This window comes from Thalassophryne amazonica, chromosome 18 (genome assembly GCF_902500255.1).
Source record: "Thalassophryne amazonica chromosome 18, fThaAma1.1, whole genome shotgun sequence".
Lineage (NCBI taxonomy): Eukaryota > Metazoa > Chordata > Actinopteri > Batrachoidiformes > Batrachoididae > Thalassophryne > Thalassophryne amazonica.
The window spans coordinates 488,844-508,442 of record NC_047120.1 but is presented as its reverse complement, the minus strand read 5'-3'; the positions used below and the strand labels follow the sequence as shown (position 1 = coordinate 508,442).

General features: G+C 43.3%; 1 protein-coding gene and 1 long non-coding RNA gene across 2 annotated transcripts in view; one reads left to right on the top strand and one right to left on the bottom strand.

The window, feature by feature from the left end:
- LOC117531541 (bromodomain-containing protein DDB_G0280777-like) overlaps positions 1–19,599 on the top strand; it is a 483,227-nt gene that overhangs the window by 146,649 nt on the left and 316,979 nt on the right. The gene's annotated exons all lie outside the window — the stretch shown is intronic.
- On the bottom strand, positions 1,155–8,610 carry LOC117530271. Its single transcript, XR_004566280.1, has 3 exons — positions 8,334–8,610; positions 4,603–4,606; positions 1,155–1,169 (listed from the first exon to the last, which is right to left on the bottom strand). It is a non-coding gene; the product is annotated as an uncharacterized LOC117530271 (long non-coding RNA).

Sequence of the window (19,599 nt, the reverse complement as noted above, 5' to 3'; positions counted from 1 at the left end):
GAAATGTGTCTACTGCATTTAACCCATCCTAATTGCCAGTAGGAGCAGAGGTCGCCATTAGGCGCCCGGGGACCAGCTCCAGATGTACATCCCTGCCTTGGTCAACAGCAGGGCTGAGCAAACCAACACCGACCCATAACAAACAACACACATAACACACAACACATAGGCCGGCCCGGTACATAAAACATATATATGAAAGCAAAACACGAGGGAAAAGGAGAAAAAAAAAAACCCCTCATAGCTGCTGCATTACACAGCAGCAATGAGGAAAAAAAATCCCCATCAGCACAGAAAAACAATAATCACAGAGACAAAAACAAGGACACAGGACGACAACCGAGATTTGAAAGTACCAGTTTATCAGAACACTCCGGAGGCAGCCTGTTTGGCGCCGTCAATGGCCTTGTCCGACAATCCTGGAGGGGGAGGGAGCAGCCCTGCGCAGTCCTGAACAGTTCTAACAGAGCTGGAGAAGCTGAGGGGAGGGGGGAAGACCAGGGAGCGAGGCTTAAGTGTTGGTCTTCTGAGGAGGTTTTAACACAGCGACCTTGAAGTGCAGCTGTATTTGGGGAAGCCAAATGAATAGCCAGATTAGCAGACGCCTGAAAGATTCCACAGTTCTGAGAACAGAGTGGCTCTCAATGCATCTGAATGTAGAATGTGGTCTTCACAGACGGTCATAGCGGGTTTCCAGGGCCGCAATCCTGCTCGAGATGTTTTCCAACGCGCGGTTAACCCCCGCCGACTGCGCAGCCACTGCCTTCCCAATCGAATCAATTATGTAGGGCAGCCTGGAAGGATCAATCAAAGCTGCTTCCACTTTCTTGATTTTCCGGTAAACCAGCAAAGTGCCCGCTCCACACATCAGAAAGCCGGTCACCACCAAGCCGAATATGTACACATCTTCAACGTCCTCCACAGAAAGCATGTAAAGGCACATGACCTGCCATCTCCTCCACGAGTCCATCACGTAACCCATCACATGCGTCCCGGCAGGACAGGTCGGGTCCTCCGCTCCCGAAGATCTTGTAGAAAAAATAGTGTCAATTGCGTTCAGAGACCACTTTAACAGATCCAGAAGAGCAAAGCTGCAGCCTCACAGACAACACGCCAAGTGTTAAATACAGTCCATTTAACACTTAACACCACCTTTTAGTCCAAATCTTCTGCCACACTGAAAGCCACCTTTTTTTTCATCTTGTATTTCTTTTCAATAGAATGTAACGAGCCAAAGAACTGGGGTCTGTAGTTGCACCCAACCACAGCTGGCACTGCATCCGAGGACTCTCTTCAAGATGGTGATCGTTACCTTAATTGTGTTGGGAAGGTGTCGTAGCACGGACTCACAACAGGGGGCGCAAATGAACGGACAATGAATAAGCCCAAAACGGTAACAATTTAATGTTGCGATAATACACAACGAAACGTACTATAATCTGCACAGTCAATTTAACACCAGGTGACGTGTGGGCAGGCTCGAAGATAGAAGACCCCCGACGAGAGAGAAGCTGCGTCCCACACGGCTTCCACCACCAACGGTCTGAAGAACACCGGAGCCGCCAAGTCCCGAGTCCCCAGGTGGCCTCTGTCTTCGGCTGTCGACCCTGGTACTGCTGGCAGAAAGCAGAAATATGATGAGTGAGTGTGAATCCGTACACTCAGTAAATCCACAGTTAACGAGGGAGGAAGCGCCTCCACCTCCAAGCACACACTCGTGCAGCTCCTGTTTGAGCACTTATCTGGGTGGGAGGTGTTGCGAAGCCGTCGCTGAACACCTCAAACGCCACCCTCCACAGATGAGTCTCACCGACAGGAAAACGGCTGCAAAGAAGAGTTTAGACAGATGCACAGTCTTAAGTTCACAGAGAAATTACCTTGGTAATGGTAGTCGATTTCTCGGCGGAGAGGTGGAGTTGCAGTCCGGCTTTTATGGTGGTGATGATGAACGAGTGACAGCTGGTGCAGAGGATGAGTGACAGCTGTCACTTCTTCTGGGTCTGGCGCCCTCTCGTGCTTGGAGCCCGCACTCCAAGCAGGGCGCCCTCTGGTGGTGGTGGGCCAGCAGTACCTCCTCTTCAGCGGCCCACACAACAAATTGCAGACAAATGCACCTCATGTGCTCTTGGGTGACCGGGGATTACCTCAAGGTATTTCTTCAGGTTCTTCTTCATCAGGCCTGTTGCCCAACAACAACTGGGATGATATCGATGTCTTTCAATGACCATGTTGTTCGTAGGTCATTTTTCAGGTCTTGGTATTTCGTGATCTTTCCCCTTTCAGCTCGATTCAGGCCGTAGTCATTGGGGACTGTCACATGGATGATTTTGGCTGTTTTCTCTTGCTTGTTCCAGATGACAATATCAGGTTTGATTGCACCTCCTTCCATATGTCTTCCTGCTGGGATCTTTATCGTAGAAGACAGTTTTCCGTTGGATGAGACTGGTGCTGGTTCATGCTCCCAGACGTTTTCCTTGACTTCCATCTCCAGTTCCTTACATACTTTCCAGTGGAGATATTGACAGATCTTGTTGTGTCTGGATGTATAATGTCCGTCTGCCAGGAGGATCTGACATGCTGAAGTTAGATGGTTTACACTCTCAACAGCTGTGTGACAGAATCAGCATTTATCATTTTGTGAGATCCCTGACATTTTTTTGAAGCCATTTGTTAGAAGTCCCTGATCTTGTGCTCCAATCAGAATTTGTTCTCCATCAAAACCAAGTTCTCCATTTTTAACCCACTGCATTGGTCCAACTTTGTCAATGTTTTCCTTTTCCAGTTCTTCTTGGAATCGTCCAGCACTTTTGTGTTGTTTCCATCTGTCCACTTGATGTTTTCATTCTCTTTTGCTGTTTTGTTCTCTGGTCTGTCTTGCGAGTTTTGTTGCAGGTGTCAGATTGTTGCTTTCCTCTCTCTTGTAGGAGGTCTTCGGCCAAGTTGTTTGCCAGTTTGATGACGGACGTTTGCTCGGATAAGGTCTTCTTGTGATGTTGTCCTCCCTTTTTCATGAGTACTTCTTCAGAGCTCTTTAAGTACTGTCCAATACTTATTACAGACGCTCTGTAGGCTGGGTGATTTCAGTGAGACCCAGACCTCCTTCTCTGTGAGGGAGATATATTCTGTCCATGCACTGATTTCTGTATGTAACCTTGTGGAGGGTGAGCATCTTCCTGGTTTTCGTGTCCACGCTGTGACCAGTCTACTTTGCCAAACCCAAAGGTCACCACTGGTATTGCAAACTGGTTTATGGCTGTAATCTTGTTTTATGGTGTCAACTTTGATTTGCAGATAAATGTTAAATAGACTGCATTTATATAACACTTTTCAATCTGCATCGGACGCTCAAAGTACTTTACAATGATGCCTCACATTAACCCAATCACAAGCACACCAATGTCAGGGTGCTGCCATGCAAGGTGCTCACTACACACTGGGACCTTGCCCAAGGGCCCTCAGTGACTTTCCATTCTGGTTGGGTCTTGAACCGAGGATCCACTGGTCTGAAGCCCAACACTTAACCACTAGACCATCACCTCCCTTTTTAAACGGTTTAGGTATTCTTGTGTTACTCTCACTCCCATTCTCTTATGATCTTCAATGTAGCTCCCTTCATCCAACTGTATGTTTTCTGTTTTTCTATTTTTTTTTACTCTTTTTTGATTGTGCATTTTGAGCATTTATCCAGTCCAAATTCCATACCAACGTCTTTGGAGAACTTATGGACTGCTACCATGAGCCGACTGAGTCCCTAATCTGAGTCAAAGACTTTTAAGTCATCCACGAACAGCAGATGGTTCACTTTTTTTTTCCTTCCTCTGTCTCTACTTAAGTCATACCCGATGTCATGCTCCTTCAGGATCTTCCTGAGTGGGTCTATGATTAAACAGAATAAAAGTGGTGAGAGTCTGTCTCTCTGGAATATTCCTCTCTGAACTCGTATGTCTGTGATTATTATTTGTCCCTCTGTGTGGTTCAGGGTGATGGTGGTGTTCCACTTGTTCATTTGTGCTCTCAGGAAAGATCTTATTTCGTCATTGATGTTGTAGAGTTCTAAGCACCTCATGATCCAGGAGTGTGACACGCTGTCAAATGCCTTTTTGTAGTCAATCCAAGCCATGCTGAGGTTTCTCCTCCTTTTTTTGCAGTCCTCCATGATAGTTTGTCTATCAGTAACTGGTCTTTAGTAGGGATGGGTATTGACGAGATTTTATGGATATCGATGCCATTATCGATTCCGCTTATCAATCCAATTCCTTATCGATACCTCTTACGAATTTTCCGTGTACTAAAAGTAGGCTTTACAGGTTTTCTGTGTCAACAAAATTTTAAATTGGTCACTGGATCATTGATCTCTGGACATAAATAAAAGTAAACAAAATCTGTAACTTTGTTAAAAGCATTTCCTTTCAGACATTTTGGCATGAATGTCTCTCCGTACCTCTGAGCTGAACTCAGCCGGCTGCTGCACGTCAGTGCAGGACGTCTCGTTTTGGGAGGAAAAAACGTTTTGATCGATTGCAGTTTGTTTGTATTACAACTTTTGGAAAGAGGTGTCATTTGATTTAAACGGTGATTTGGTTTGAAGTTATTCATTCAGACTGGACTCTATTGTTCTAACTTGACTCAGCAGAGAGCCGCGCAGCGTTTGGAGCTGTGTGAACAGAACAGAGGACGATTCTCATTTCTTTCTCACAACAAGACAGGAGTCCCAGTTAGTGACTTTAATCTGCACAAAAGTGACTCACAATTGACATATTCAGGGATGAAGTGGTGAAAATCACAAAAGCTGAAACCCAAAATTACCCCCCAACACCACCTGCACGAAAATTTGAATTCCAGAAGCTCTGAAATGCAATCTGGGGCTATTCCAGACAATAAACTGCAGTGAGTGCAGCATCCATTTAGTGAGGAAAAAAACCCAAGTTTCCTTATTCAAATTCATTCCAGTAGTATTCTGCTCTTACTAGGATGCAGCAGTTTTCCAGCTTGGCAGATAGTTCTGGAGGAAATCACTGAAGAAATCAACAAACTAAAAATATGTTTGAAACAAACTGTCACTAAACTTAAATAAAACAGGGATGAAGTGGAGGTGTTAAGAGTCACAGAGTGTTCACAGGAAACATTTATTTCTACGAGGTCTGTTAGAAAAGTATTGGACCTTTTTATTTTTTGCAAAAACCTGATGGATTTGAATCATGTGTGCTTGCATGAGCAAACCTTGAACCTTCGTGCGCATGCGTGAACTTTTTCACGCCTGTCGATTGCATCATTTTCTGGTAGTGCAGCCTTTGTGTGAGGACATGTGCTGTGCGCGCGGCGGATTTTCATTTCAAGGAAAAGACGTAATACTGGAGCAGGGCCACATCAAATTTTGCCAGAAACTGGGCGACAGTCAGGTGGAAACCATTCGGATGATTCAGACGGCTTTTGATGACTTTTCAGTTGTGTGACTATCCGAGAAATTGTGGAAGAGGTGGGCATGTCACAGCATGTCCTGTGAGACTTCAACACGAAGGCGCTTTTGCTCCGCCATCAGCAGCTTCGGCATGAATTTCGCCGCCACTCCTTTTCATGGCCAAATCTTCTGTCACAGTGGAATGTACCGACAAAGTGCTGATGTCCACCTCTTCCGCAATTTCTTGGATAGTCACACGACGGTCCCGCATCACCACAGCGTTCACTTTGGAAATGATCTGGTCATTTCAGCATGTTGATGGCCGACCGGAGCATGGCGCGCTCTCCACCGTTGTGCGGACGTCTTTAAACCGGTTGTACCGCTCCTTAATCTGTGTGATGCCCGTAGCATTCGTCACCGAAAGCCGTCTGAATAATCCGAATGGTTTCCACCTGGCTGTCACCCAGTTTCTGCCAAAATTTGATGCGGCACTGCTCCAGTCCTTCCGTCTTTTTCCTTGTAATGAAAATCCGCTGAGAGCACTACACACGTCCTCACACAAAGGCTGCTTACCAGAAAATGACGCAATCGACAGGCGTGAAAAAGTTCACGCAAGTGCACGAAGGTTCGATGTTTTTGCAAAAAATAAAAAGGTCTGATACTTTTCTAACAGACCTCGTATATGTACGAGGTCTGTGAGAAAAATATCCGACCTTATTATTTTTTTTGAAAACCATATGGATTTGAATCACGTGTGATTGCGTCAGCCAAGCTTGAACCTTCGTGCGCATGCGTGAGTTTTTTCACGCCTGCTGGTTGCATCATTAGCCTGTGGGCAGGCTTTGAGTGAGGAATGGTCCACCCCTCTCGTCGTTTTTTTCATTGTTCAGGAATGGCTCAGAGACTGCCGCTTTGCTTGATCAAAATTTTTTCAGAAACTGTGAGGCACATCAAAGTGGACACCATTCGAGAAATTCAGATGGTTTTTGGTGAAAATTTTATGGGCTTCAAAGAGATTACGGAGTGTTACTGTCACTTTAAGGACGGCCCCCAGCGGCTGGTGGTGTGCCGCGCTTCGAAGCCGCCATCGACAGGCTGAACGACCATTTCATTTCTAAACGGATGGCTGTATGGATCCGTGACCATCGTGTGCAATTTCTCTGGTTATCACAAGAGCTGGACATCAACCATTTTCCGGCAGATTTCACTTTTAACAAGAGATTTTGTCATGGGAAGCCGAGTGGAGGCTTCGCGCGTCACAATGGATTCGCTACTGGAACGAGACAAAACCACCTCCGTTTTGGTCTCACAGGACGGCTTTGAGATGGCGTTCAGACAGCTGTCGGTGGTTTTTCAGTCGAGTGATTATCCGAGAAATTGTGGATGTGCCTGGACATGCCAGAACATGTCCTGTGAGGCTTCATCACGGCGTTGCTTTGCGCCATGCGGCACCGCCACGATTCCTCCGCACGTCTGTCTCAATGTGCCGAAAAAATGCTGATGTCCACGTCTTTTCACAAATCCTGTGCTAGCCAGATGACATCCCAGATAAAACACAGCGTCCAGTTTGGAAATGAACAGCACATTCTACTGTTACAGGAGTTTTTGTCATGGAAAGAGGAGACATATGGTCTTTAGCGAGGAAACATTACGATAAAGTGGAATAAAACAATGAATCAATGAAGCAGCAATTGAATCACTGCTTCGATCTGTGAATCACTGCTTCGATCTGCGAATCACTGCTTCGATTGGTTCAAGTTCAAAGCAAAGCCGCGCTGCAGAAAAGTTGATAACAGACCCGCTGCAGGGGTCTGTAATCAATGTAGAGAAATTATCATTTTCCTGGCACCCCCCCCCCCCCCCCAAAAAAAAACAACGGCCACTCTGAAGGACCGATAAGGGAATCGTTAAGCAAAAAGGTTATTGATGTCGGTGGATCGAATCATTTCGTTACGATACCCGAAAGGAACCGGTTCTTGATACCCATCCTTAGTCTTTAGTTACTTATCTTTTTCTGAAGCAACCTTTCTGTTCATCTCCCAGGTAGCCACCAGTGTCCAGATGTTCATAAATGGCATCAGCTATGATTCCTGTCAGCCATTTGTATGTTGTTTGGCAGCAGATGAGTCTGGTTAGCTGTGTTTCCTTGGTCGTTTGGACCTGAATGAATTATCATGTGTCCTGCTAATTTGTGTCCTTTCCTCTCCTGTGTGAATTATCATGTGTTTTCAGGTGGCCCTTTTCTCTAAATCTGCGACCACATTCAGAACAGCCAAATTGTTTTTGTCTTTTTTTTCATTTGCCTTGAATTTCCTTCTACAAGAGTGCAGTGGGCCCCAGACCCGGGGTCTAAAGCTGCACCCTTAACATTACTGACTTTGTATCCGAGGGCTCTCTCCAAGATAGTGACCTTTCCTCTCCTCAATACTGCCTTTGATCTCCTGCCCCACTTCTCAAGTTTGAGTAAGCGAAGCAGTGAGAGATCTTTTTCTTTTCCCCAATGGACCAATTTACAATGATGCAGTTTCACTGGATTCTTTTAGCCCTTTGTGAATTATCATGTGTCTTTTCAGGTTGCTCTTATCTCCAAATCTGCGACCACATTCAGAACAGCCAAATTGTTTTTGTCCTGTGTGAATTATCATGTGTCTTATCAGGGCGCTCTTATCTCCAAATCTGCGACCACATTCAGAACAGCCAAATTGTTTTTGTCCTGTATGAATTATCATGTGTCTTTTCAGGGTGCTCTTATCTCCAAATCTGCGACCACATTCAGAACAGACAAATTGTTTATGTCCTGTGTGAATCATCATGTGTCTTTTCAGGGTTCGCTTTTCTCCAAATCTGCAACCACATTCAGAACAGCCAAATTGTTTTTGTCCTGTGTGAATTATCATGTGTCTTTTCAGGGTGCTCTTATCTGCAAATCTGCAACCACATTCAGAACAGCCAAAAGGTTTTTGTCCTGTGTGAATTATCATGTGTCTTTTCAGGGTGCGCTTATCTCCAAATCTGTGACCACATTCAAAACAGCCAAACTGTTTGTGTCCTGTGTGAAGTGTGTGTTTTGTCAGTTCGCCCTTTTGACAAAATCTTTGACCACATTCAGAACACACAAATCGTTTTTGTCTTGTATGAATTATCATGTGTTTTTTCAGGGCGCCCTTTTGTCTAAATCTGCGACCACATTCAGAACAGCCAAATTGTTTGTGTCCTGTGTGAATTATCTTGTGTTTTTTCAGGTTGCTCTTTTGTCCAAATCTTCGACCACATTCAGAACAGCCAAATTGTTTGTGTCCTGTGTGAATTATCATGTGTCTTTTCAGGTTGCTCTTATCTCCAAATCTGCGACCACATTCAGAACAGCCAAATTGTTTGTGTCCTGTGTGAATTATCATGTGTCTTTTCAGGGTGCTTTTATCTCCAAATCTGTGACCACATTCAGAACAGTCAAATGGTTTCTTTCCTGTATGAATTGTCTTCTGTTTCTGTGTTTTACTCAAATCAGAACAGAATGGTTTCACGCTTGCTTGCCTCATCTTGTATTGCTCTGAACTGTTCATGGGTCCAGATGCTTGAAAATACATAAATTCTGCCTCAGCAATGTTGCATTTGCTTGAACTAACAATATTGATATTTGTTCGACAGGAAAAACGTGACTGAAGTTCTCTGTTCTGTTTCCAGTCATCACTGTCATCAGTGTCAGTTCCAGAATTGTCTGAACTCCTGCCACTGGTATCTGGTTGTAAATGACTGTTTGGACCTGAGTTGCTGGCTGGTTGTGGTCCTCCATCGTCCTCTCCATCAGATTCTGCTGTCAGTGTTCTGTGTACAGATGAGGTGCTGGCTACAGGCTCAGCCTCTGTGCTCTCATCACTTGGGCTTTGATGAAGCTGTGATGTCTCTGGTTTCTCATCATCATTTTCACTCTTCACAGGGATGGCAGTGAAACCAAACTTGGTGAGATCTGCCTCCTCCAGCTGCTGAAGCTGCTCTCCCTGCTGACTTATCCACAGCTTCTCTTCTTTAATGTGCTCCTGGTCAACACTCAGATTCCATTCCTGGTGTTCAGGGAGAGTTTCTTCTTTAATCACCAACAACGGCTGCATGTCTGCAAAGAAACAAATTAACAATAAATGTTAGAACAACACTCATTAAAAGGAAGTATCAGAGTGGTGAGTTTGACCTGATGACAGTGTTTTTGCACTGATGGAACTGATTAAGTGGAAATGTCCAGCAGGACCTGGTTTCATAAAACAGTCTCATCTTTTAGTCTCCTAAACTTACTTAGTCGACTAAAGCCTCGGTCACACGGCACTAATGAAGGACACTGAAGCCCAAATGAAACAAGAAATCTGGACCGACCTTAACTTTCGGGGACATCGTTTAACCGTCGTCCAGCAGAAACAATAGCGGTAAGAACATTTTATTAACTACTTTAAGTATTTACACACTTTCCAAATGTTTATGGCTGGCCTGCGTGTTCACACATGTTGATGTTCTGAAGACAAACAACATCTCTCACCTGTTGTCAAGACAACAAAATCCTGCACCTGCAAGTGCTGTGGACATGAGTACAACTTTAGCTGCACTTGGTCTCATACTCGCTGTCAATCACATCACTGTGAATGTTTAATTTTGATTTTGTTTAAAGTGTCAAAGTTGATGTTTGCTCCGTTTAGCTTTTGTTCATTTCATTTTTGTTTCTGGACTCATCTCTGTGCTTGTTCTGTTAGACCTCAGTGCTGCTTTTGATACTGTTGACCATAAAATTTTATTACAGAGATTAGAGCATGCCATAGGCATTAAAGGCACTGCGCTGCGGTGGTTTGAATCATATTTGTCTAATAGATTACAATTTGTTCATGTAAATGGGGAATCTTCTTCACAGACTAAAGTTAATTACGGAGTTCCACAAGGTTCTGTGCTAGGACCAATTTTATTCCCTTAGGCAGTATTATTAGACGGTATTGCTTAAATTTTCATTGTTACGCAGATGATACCCAGCTTTATCTATCCATGAAGCCAGAGGACACACACCAATTAGCTAAACTGCAGGATTGTCTTACAGACATAAAGACATGGATGACCTCTAATTTCCTGCTTTTAAACTCAGATAAAACTGAAGTTATTGTACTTGGCCCCACAAATCTTAGAAACATGGTGTCTAACCAGATCCTTACTGTGGATGGCATTACCCTGACCTCTAGTAATACTGTGAGAAATCTTGGAGTCATTTTTGATCAGGATATGTCATTCAAAGCGCATATTAAACAAATATGTAGGACTGCTTTTTTGCATTTACGCAATATCTCTAAAATCAGAAAGGTCTTGTCTCAGAGTGATGCTGAAAAACTAATTCATGCATTTATTTCCTCTAGGCTGGACTATTGTAATTCATTATTATCAGGTTGTCCTAAAAGTTCCCTAAAAAGCCTTCAGTTAATTCAAAATGCTGCAGCTAGAGTACTGACGGGGACTAGAAGGAGAGAGCATATCTCACCCATATTGGCCTCTCTTCATTGGCTTCCTGTTAATTTTAGAATAGAATTTAAAATTCTTCTTCTTACTTATAAGGTTTTGAATAATCAGGTCCCATCTTATCTTAGGGACCTCGTAGTACCATATCACCCCAATAGAGCGCTTCGCTCTCAGACTGCAGGCTTACTTGTAGTTCCTAGGGTTTGTAAGAGTAGAATGGGAGGCAGAGCCTTCAGCTTTCAGGCTCCTCTCCTGTGGAACCAGCTCCCAATTCAGATCAGGGAGACAGACACCCTCTCTACTTTTAAGATTAGGCTTAAAACTTTCCTTTTTGCTAAAGCTTATAGTTAGGGCTGGATCAGGTGACCCTGAACCATCCCTTAGTTATGCTGCTATAGACGTAGACTGCTGGGGGGTTCCCATGATGCACTGTTTCTTTCTCTTTTTGCTCTGTATGCACCACTCTGCATTTAATCATTAGTGATCGATCTCTGCTCCCCTCCACAGCATGTCTTTTTCCCGGTTCTCTCCCTCAGCCCCAACCAGTCCCAGCAGAAGACTGCCCCTCCCTGAGCCTGGTTCTGCTGGAGGTTTCTTCCTGTTAAAAGGGAGTTTTTCCTTCCCACTGTAGCCAAGTGCTTGCTCACAGGGGGTCGTTTTGACCGTTGTGGTTTTACATAATTATTGTATGGCCTTGCCTTACAATATAAAGCGCCTTGGGGCAACTGTTTGATGTGATTTGGCGCTATATAAAAAAATTGATTGATTGAAATTGATTGATTGATTTTTGTTTCCTTCCTTTTTGCACTTTTGATTCGCAGGCTTTTCTGTGATGGGAAAGGTACAGGATCATTTGTTCCCCTTTTCTCAACAATTTTATACTTTTCTTCCCTTCGTTCAGTTATCCCCGTGTGACTGCACCAAAAGGTTAGTCACCCAACATAAGCTGTTTCATTTCACATAGACGGTTAAACTTGTAGATTAGCCATCCAAGGTTAGTCGATGATTTTCATGGGCATAAGCGGCTGCACGAGTGTCGCTAGAACAAAACGCCTCCAATGAATGAGAGTTCTGTTTACTTCCGGGTTGGTCTTCTGCTACAACCGTCTTCTGCTAGCTGAGTTTACCACATCAGAGAAGAAGCACTCCTGGAAAAAGGATCCTGCCTTCTCCAAACTGGAGAAAGCTCTCCTTATTGCAGGTGTCTGAGCAACATAGGGGTGCTCTTGAGTGTTTCAAAGGAACATCAGCCCTTGCTTCCAAAAGACGGGAGGAGATCGCATTGTCCCTCAATAGGTAGCTGGACAGATCACCCAATCAAATCAAATCAATTTTATTTATATAGCGCCAAATCACAACAAACAGCTGGGTCAAGTGATGGCTTTTTAGTAATGGTTTAATTACTGCCACCTTAAAAGCCTGTGGTACATAGCCAACTAATAAAGATAGATTGATCATATTTAAGATCGAAGCATTAATTAATGGTAGGGCTTCCTTGAGCAGCCTGGTAGGAATGGGGTCTAATAGACATGTTGATGGTTTGGAGGAAGTAACTAATGAAAATAACTCAGACAGAACAATCAGAGAGAAAGAGTCTAACCAAATACCGGCATCACTGAAAGCAGCCAAAGAGAATGATATGTCTTTGGGATGGTTATGAGTAATTTTTTGTCTAATAGTTAAAATTTTATTAGCAAAGAAAGTCATGAAGTCATTACTAGTTAAAGTTAAAGGAATACTCGGCTCAATAGAGCTCTGACTCTTTGTCAGCCTGGCTACAGTGCTGAAAAGAAACCTGGGATTGTTCTTATTTTCTTCAATTAGTGATGAGTAGTAAGATGTCCTAGCTTTACGGAGGGCTTTTTTATAGAGTAACAGAGTCTTTTTCCAGGCTAAGTGAAGATCTTCTAAATTAGTGAGACGCCATTTCCTCTCCAACTTACGGGTTATCTGCTTTAAGATGCGAGTTTGTGAGTTATACCACGGAGTCAGGCACTTCTGATTTAAGGTTCTCTTTTTCAGAGGAGCTACAGCATCCAAAGTTGTCCTCAATGAGGATATAAAACTATTGACGAGATAATCTATCTCACTCACAGAGTTTACGTAGCTACTCTGCACTGTGTCGGTATATGGCATTGGAGAACATAAAGAAGGAATCATATCCTTAAACCTAGTTATAGCGCTTTCTGAAAGACTTCTACTGTAATGAAACTTCCCCACTGCTGGGTAGTCCATCAAAGTAAATGTAAATGTTATTAAGAAATGATCAGACAGAAGAGGGTTTTCAGGGAATACTGTTAAGTCTTCAATTTCTTAACTTAACTTTAACTTTTTTTTTCTTATATAGCGCCAAATCACAACAAACAGTTGCCCCAAGGCACTTTATATTGTAAGGCAAGGCCATACAATAATTACGTAAAAACCCCAACGGTCAAAACGACCCCCTGTGAGCAAGCACTTGGCGACAGTGGGAAGGAAAAACTCCCTTTAACAGGAAGAAACCTCCAGCAGAACCAGGCTCAGGGAGGGGCAGTCTTCTGCTGGGACTGGTTGGGGCTGAGGGAGAGAACCAGGAAAAAGACATGCTGTAGAAGAGAGCAGAGATCAGTCACTAATGATTAAATGCAGAGTGGTGCATACAGAGCAAAAAGAGAAAGAAACGCTCAGTGCATCATGGGAACCCCCCAGCAGTCTAAGTCTATAGCAGCATAACTAAGGGATTGTTCAGGGTCACCTGATCCAGCCCTAACTATAAGCTTTAGCAAAAAGGAAAGTTTAAGCCTAATCTTAAAAGTAGAGAGGGTGTCTGTCTCCCTGATCTGAATTGGGGAGCTGTTCCACAGGAGAGGAGCCTGAAAGCTGAGGCTCTGCCTCCATTCTACTCTTAAAAACCCTAGGAACTACAGTAAGCCTGCAGTCTGAGAGCGAGCGCTCTATTGGGGTGATATGGTACTATGAGGTCCCTAAGATAAGATGGGACCTGATTATTCAAAACCTTATAAGTAAGAAGAAGAACTTTAAATTCTATTCTAGAATTAACAGGAAGCCAATGAAGAGAGGCCAATATGGGTGAAATATGCTCTCTCCTTCTAGTCCCCGTCAGTACTCTAGCTGCAAAGCATTTTGAATTAACTGAAGGCTTTTCAGGGAACTTTTAGGACAACCTGATAATAATGAATTACAATAGCCCAGCTAGAGGAAATAAATGCATGAATAAGTTTTTCAGCATCACCTCTGAGACAAGACCTTTCTATTTAGAGATATTGCATAAATGCAAAAAGCAGTCCTACATATTTGTTTAATATAGCGCACTGAATGACATATTCTGATCAAAAATGACTCCAAGATTTCTCACAGTATTACTAGAGGTCAGGGTAATGCCATCAGAGTAAGATACTGGTTAGACACCCATGTTTCTAAGATTTGTTGGGGCCAAGTACAATAACTTCAGTTGTATCTGAGTTTAAAGCAGAAATTAGAGGTCATCCATGTCTTTATGTCTGTAAGACAATCCTGCAGTTTAGCTAATTGGTGTGTGTCCTCTGGCTTCATGGATAGATAAGCTGTGTATCATCTGCGTAACAATGAAAATTTAAGCATGCCGTCTAATAATACTGCCTAAGGGAAGCATGTATAAAGTGAATAAAATTGGTCCTAGCACAGAACCTTGTGGAACTCCATAATTAACCTTAGTCTGTGAAGAAGATTCCCCATTTACATGAACAAATTGTAATCTATTAGATACATATGATTCAAACCACCGCAGCGCAGTGCCTTTAATACCTATGGCATGCTCTAATCTCTGTAATAAAATTTTATGGTCAACAGTATCAAAAGCAGCACTGAGGTCTAACAGAAAAGCACAAGCGATGAGTCCACTGTCTGAGGCCATAAGAAGATCATTTGTAACCTTCACTAATGCTGTTCTGTACTATGATGAATTCTAAAACCTGACTGAAACTCTCAAATAGACCATTCCTCTGCAGAGAATCAGTTAGCCTGTTTTAACAACACTACCCTTTCAAGAATTTTTTGAGAGAAAAGGAAGGTTGGAGATTGGCCCTATAATTAGCTAAGATAGCTGGGTCAAGTGATGGCTTTTTAAGTAATGGTTTAATTACTGCCACCTTAAAAGCCTGTGGTACATAGCCAACTAATACAGATAGATTGATCATATTTAAGATCGAAGCATTAATTAATGGTAGGGCTTCCTTGAGCAGCACTGGTAGGAATGGGGTCTAATAGACATGTTGATGGTTTGGATGAAGCTAACTAATGAAAATAACTCAGACAGAACAATCGGAGAGAAAGAGTCTAACCAAATACCGGCATCACTGAAAGCAGCCAAAGATAACGATACGTCTTTGGGATGGTTATGAGTAATTTTCTCTAATAGTTAAAATTTTATTAGCAAAGAAAGTCATGAAGTCATTACTAGTTAAAGTTAAGGAATACTCGGCTCAATAGAGCTCTGAGTCTTTGTCAGCGCGTAACCGGGTGTCATTACCTGCCGACGTGAATTACAATCTTACCAAATTTACGCTTAGCCTTAGCCAGCAGTTTCAAATTTCCTTCAATGTCGCCTGCCTCTGGCCCCGGAAGACAATTGACTATGGTTGCTGGTGTCGCCTAAACTTCACATTTCGAGTCGCCAATAACCAGAGTTTGATCCTCGGCGGGTGTGTCATCGAGTGGGGAAAAAACGGCTAGAAATGTGAACGGGTTGGCGGTGTACACGGGGCTTTCTGTTAGAACTACGCTTCCTCCTCACAGTCACCCAGTCGGCCTGGTTTCCCGGCTGCTCGGAATCTGCCAGAGGGAAACTAACGGCGGCTAAGCTACCTTGGTCCGCACCGACTACAGGGGCCTGGCCTAGCTGTAGAATTTTCCACGGTGCGGAGCCGAGTCTCCAATTCGCCCCAGCCTGGCCTCCAAAGCTACGAATAAGCTACACTTATTACAGGTACCATTACTGCTAAAGGAGGCCGAGGAATAACTAAACATTTCACACCCAGAGCAGAAAAGTGCAGGAGAGACAGGAGAAGCCGCCATGCTAAACCGGCTAAGAGCTAGTAGCTGCGCTAAGCTAGCGGATTCCTAAAAACACACAAAGTGAATAATGTGTAATAATTTAGAGGTGATTCAGCAGAGGGAGTGCTTAGTTAAGGCACGTGAAGATTACACTGTGAAACAAATCGTATCTAGGTAACTAGATCAATCTTACTGCGCAGATTAAACAGCTAACAGATACAGAAAAACACCGCTGTGCTCCGGAACAGGAAGTGATACAATACCGCAGTGAGAGCCAACCACCAGTAAACAGGCGGGTGTAAAATGGTGAGACTGGCTACTCGTTATAGATTCCATCACTGGGTGTTTTTGTGTGTGTTTGTTTTCAGTTTATTATTATTTTCTTTCTTTTTTTTCTTTTCTCTCTGTCATAGTGCAAATGTTTTCCTACATTATATGTTGTAAATATCTTGTACTTCCGTTTTATTTGGTGTTGTAAAAATCAAAGTTCAAATCATAAAAAAAGCTGCCCCCCTTCTGTTCCATTCTGTTAACATAATATTATTATGTTTACATAATGTTTACATCATGAAAAATTTCCTGCCAGTCCTATCGTCTGTTTGATTTCCACCCAAAGGGACCAAGAATGAAGGGTGAATGTTTCAAGTTTTGTTTAATAACTTTTGTAGAGTTGAGGGTTTTTTTTTTGTAATGTTATTTATCATTTCCTTAGAGATTAATGCAACTTTGCACAGATTTTTTTGTACTAGACAGTTCTTTGTTACTGTTCTTGAAAATTGCACAAACACTACAGGTTCTTGTGAAAAGAATCTTATTTTACTGTTATATGATAGTTTCCTCACATGTTATATCAGGGTCCATGTTTTATTGTTAAAATATTCTACCAGCACACTGCATTTTTTTTTTTTTTTTTTTTTTTACTTAAAAGTTAATCAATATGAGGACAAAGCTTCAGCTTTTAGCTCATCAGCCGATTTATCGATTATACTGCATTTTTTTTATCCAAATATCGTTATCGGCATCGGCCTCAAAAAAATCCATATTGGTCGGGCCTCTAGTTCGCATTGCCGTTAGTAAGTCAAACCTGTTTCCACTGCACATTGGCCTCCGCCAGGGCTGCCCTTTGTCACCGGTTCTGTTCATTATTTTTATGGACAGAATTTCGATCCGCAGCCAGGGTGTAGAGGGCGTCTGTTTGGGAACCACAGAATCTCGTCTCTGCTGTTTGCAGACGATGTGGTTCTGTTGGCTTCGTCAAATCAGGACCTTCAGCGTGCAATGGGCGGTTTGCAGCAGAGTGTGAAGCGTCCAGGATGAAAATCAGCACCTCCAAATCCGAGGCCATGGTTCTTGACTGGAAAAAGGTGCTTTGCCCTCTCAGGTCGGTGGAGTGTCGTTGCCTCAAGTGGAGGAGTTTAAGTATCTCTGGGTCTTGTTCACGATGTGAGGGACAGATGGAGCATGAGATCGATAGATGGATCGGTGCAGCATCTGCAGTGATGCGGTCGCTGTATCGGACCGTCGTGGTGAGAGAGCTGAGTAGGGCAAAGCTCTCGATTTACCGATCGAGCTACGTTCCGATTGTCACCTATGGTCATGAGATTTGGCTCATGACCGAAAGAACGAGATCGCGAGTACAAGCGGCCGAGATGAGTTTCCTCCGCAGGGTGGCTGGGAGCTCCCTTAGAGATATGGTGAGGAGCTCGGTCACTCGGGAGGAGCTCGGAGTCGAGCCGCTGCTCCTCCACGTCGAAAGGAGTCAGTTGAGGTGGCTCGGGCATCTTTTCCGGATGCCCCCTGGATGCCTCGCTGGAGAGGTGTTCCGGTCATGTCCCATTGGGAGGAGGCCCCGGGGAAGACCCAGGACATGCTGGAGGGACTACATCTCTCGGCTGGCTTGGGAACGCCTTGGGGTTCCCCCAGAGGAGCTGGGAGAGGTGTGTGTGGATCGGGAAGTCTGGGCAGCTTTGCTTGAGCTGCTGCCCCCGCGACCCGACTCCGGATAAAGCGGAAGAAAATGGATGGATGGATGAAGAGTAAATTTATAGTGAACTCAGAGTAACCACACAAGGCCCGATTTCACTGGTCTACACTCAAAACGCTTCTGAAATAAATTTCATCAAACTTTACTAATTTTGGGCCACAGAGAACGAAAATGTTGTTTGAAATTGTTGACTGGCTGTAGTTTTAAGAAATGTTACTACTGTGCTACTAAGGATTAATATATAAACTTTTAGCTGATTTTTAGTGTTACAAAAAGAGAACAGGTGAAATATTATACAAACAGAGAAACAAAACACACTTTTTCCCTCAATAAATAACACATTATACAAATCTATTCTAAATAGCCTCTGAGGAGAGAGCAACAAAGCATAAAAAGAACGCAAAACCTGAACATAACGGTACATAAAAGGGTGGTGGGGGGCGGCATGTAGTCTTGATTCTGGGGGGTCTGGGGATGCTCCCCCAGAACATTTTTAAAAGAGCAAGTTAAATTTTGTATATTCAGGTGAATTTTAATAGGTATGAAGCCCTCTGAAACAAAGTCAGTTCAAACTGTGAAGTAAAAACACATTATTGATTATGGGGGGTCTGGGGATGCTCCTACAAAAAATTTTTAAAAGAGCAAGTTAAGTGTTGTATATTCTGGTGAATTTTAATGGGTATGAAGCCCTCTGAAACAAATACAACTCACTTCAAACTGTCAAGAAAAAATTCTTTGTCTTCTGTAGTATTTTGATCGGTTCTATTCCGGTAAATGTGTCAAAAGGGTGCCGTGGCGCTGGCTGTACAATCAATAAAATACATAATTTGGGCCTAAAGCAATTGACAACATTGTTCTGCTGTGCACAAAGTACCACTGTCACCCATTTTGAAGATGCATGCTCACTGAGAAACTCAAAACTGGCTTATTCACATTTAATCGGTAAAATGCTCACTCGTACAACAGACTAGGGCTGCAACTAACGATTATTTTAGTAACCTATTATCTTTTTTGTTTTTGACTTACATGTGAGTTTTGCCATTATTTCATTAAGTGAGTTATTATTAAAAGGCCTTTATCACGTAACATCAACGTTTGACCTTCCTTGTAACAAAGTTATGATGTTATATCAGAGGTCTCAAACCGGTTCCAGAAAGGGCCGAGAGGGTGCAGACTTTAGGCGCTTTTCCACTTCACAAAAGTTCACAAAAACTACTCGTTTTTTTTTTTTTTTGCTTTTCCATTATGGTAGTATCTGGTACCGGGTCCTTTTTTTTAGTACCTGCTTGGGAGCGGGTCCAAGCGAGCCGAGCAGATACTAAAATGTGATGTCAACAGGCTGCCGGCCACTGATTGGTCAGAGAACGTCGTCACTGGACGAGTCATGAGTGCGCCGTCCGAGAGGAAAATCAAAACCTGCCATTTTTAAATAGTCACAGCGGCATTACAGCGACCGTCGTTTTCTTTCGTTTCACAGCGAGTTTTTTTTTTTTTTTTTTTAAACACGCACAAAACCACACCATGGTCTGTGGATGAGCTGCAGACGTTTATGTTTGGTGGCGGAGGAGAGAATACAGAGAGGTGGATGAAGCGATCCGAAATGAGGCCGCACTCGGCTCACCGGACATTACAGCAACTCAGAGAACAGCTGAAAAAAGCTTAAAAGTGATTAAAGGATGACAATGACCAGAGTAGGTCAGACCGT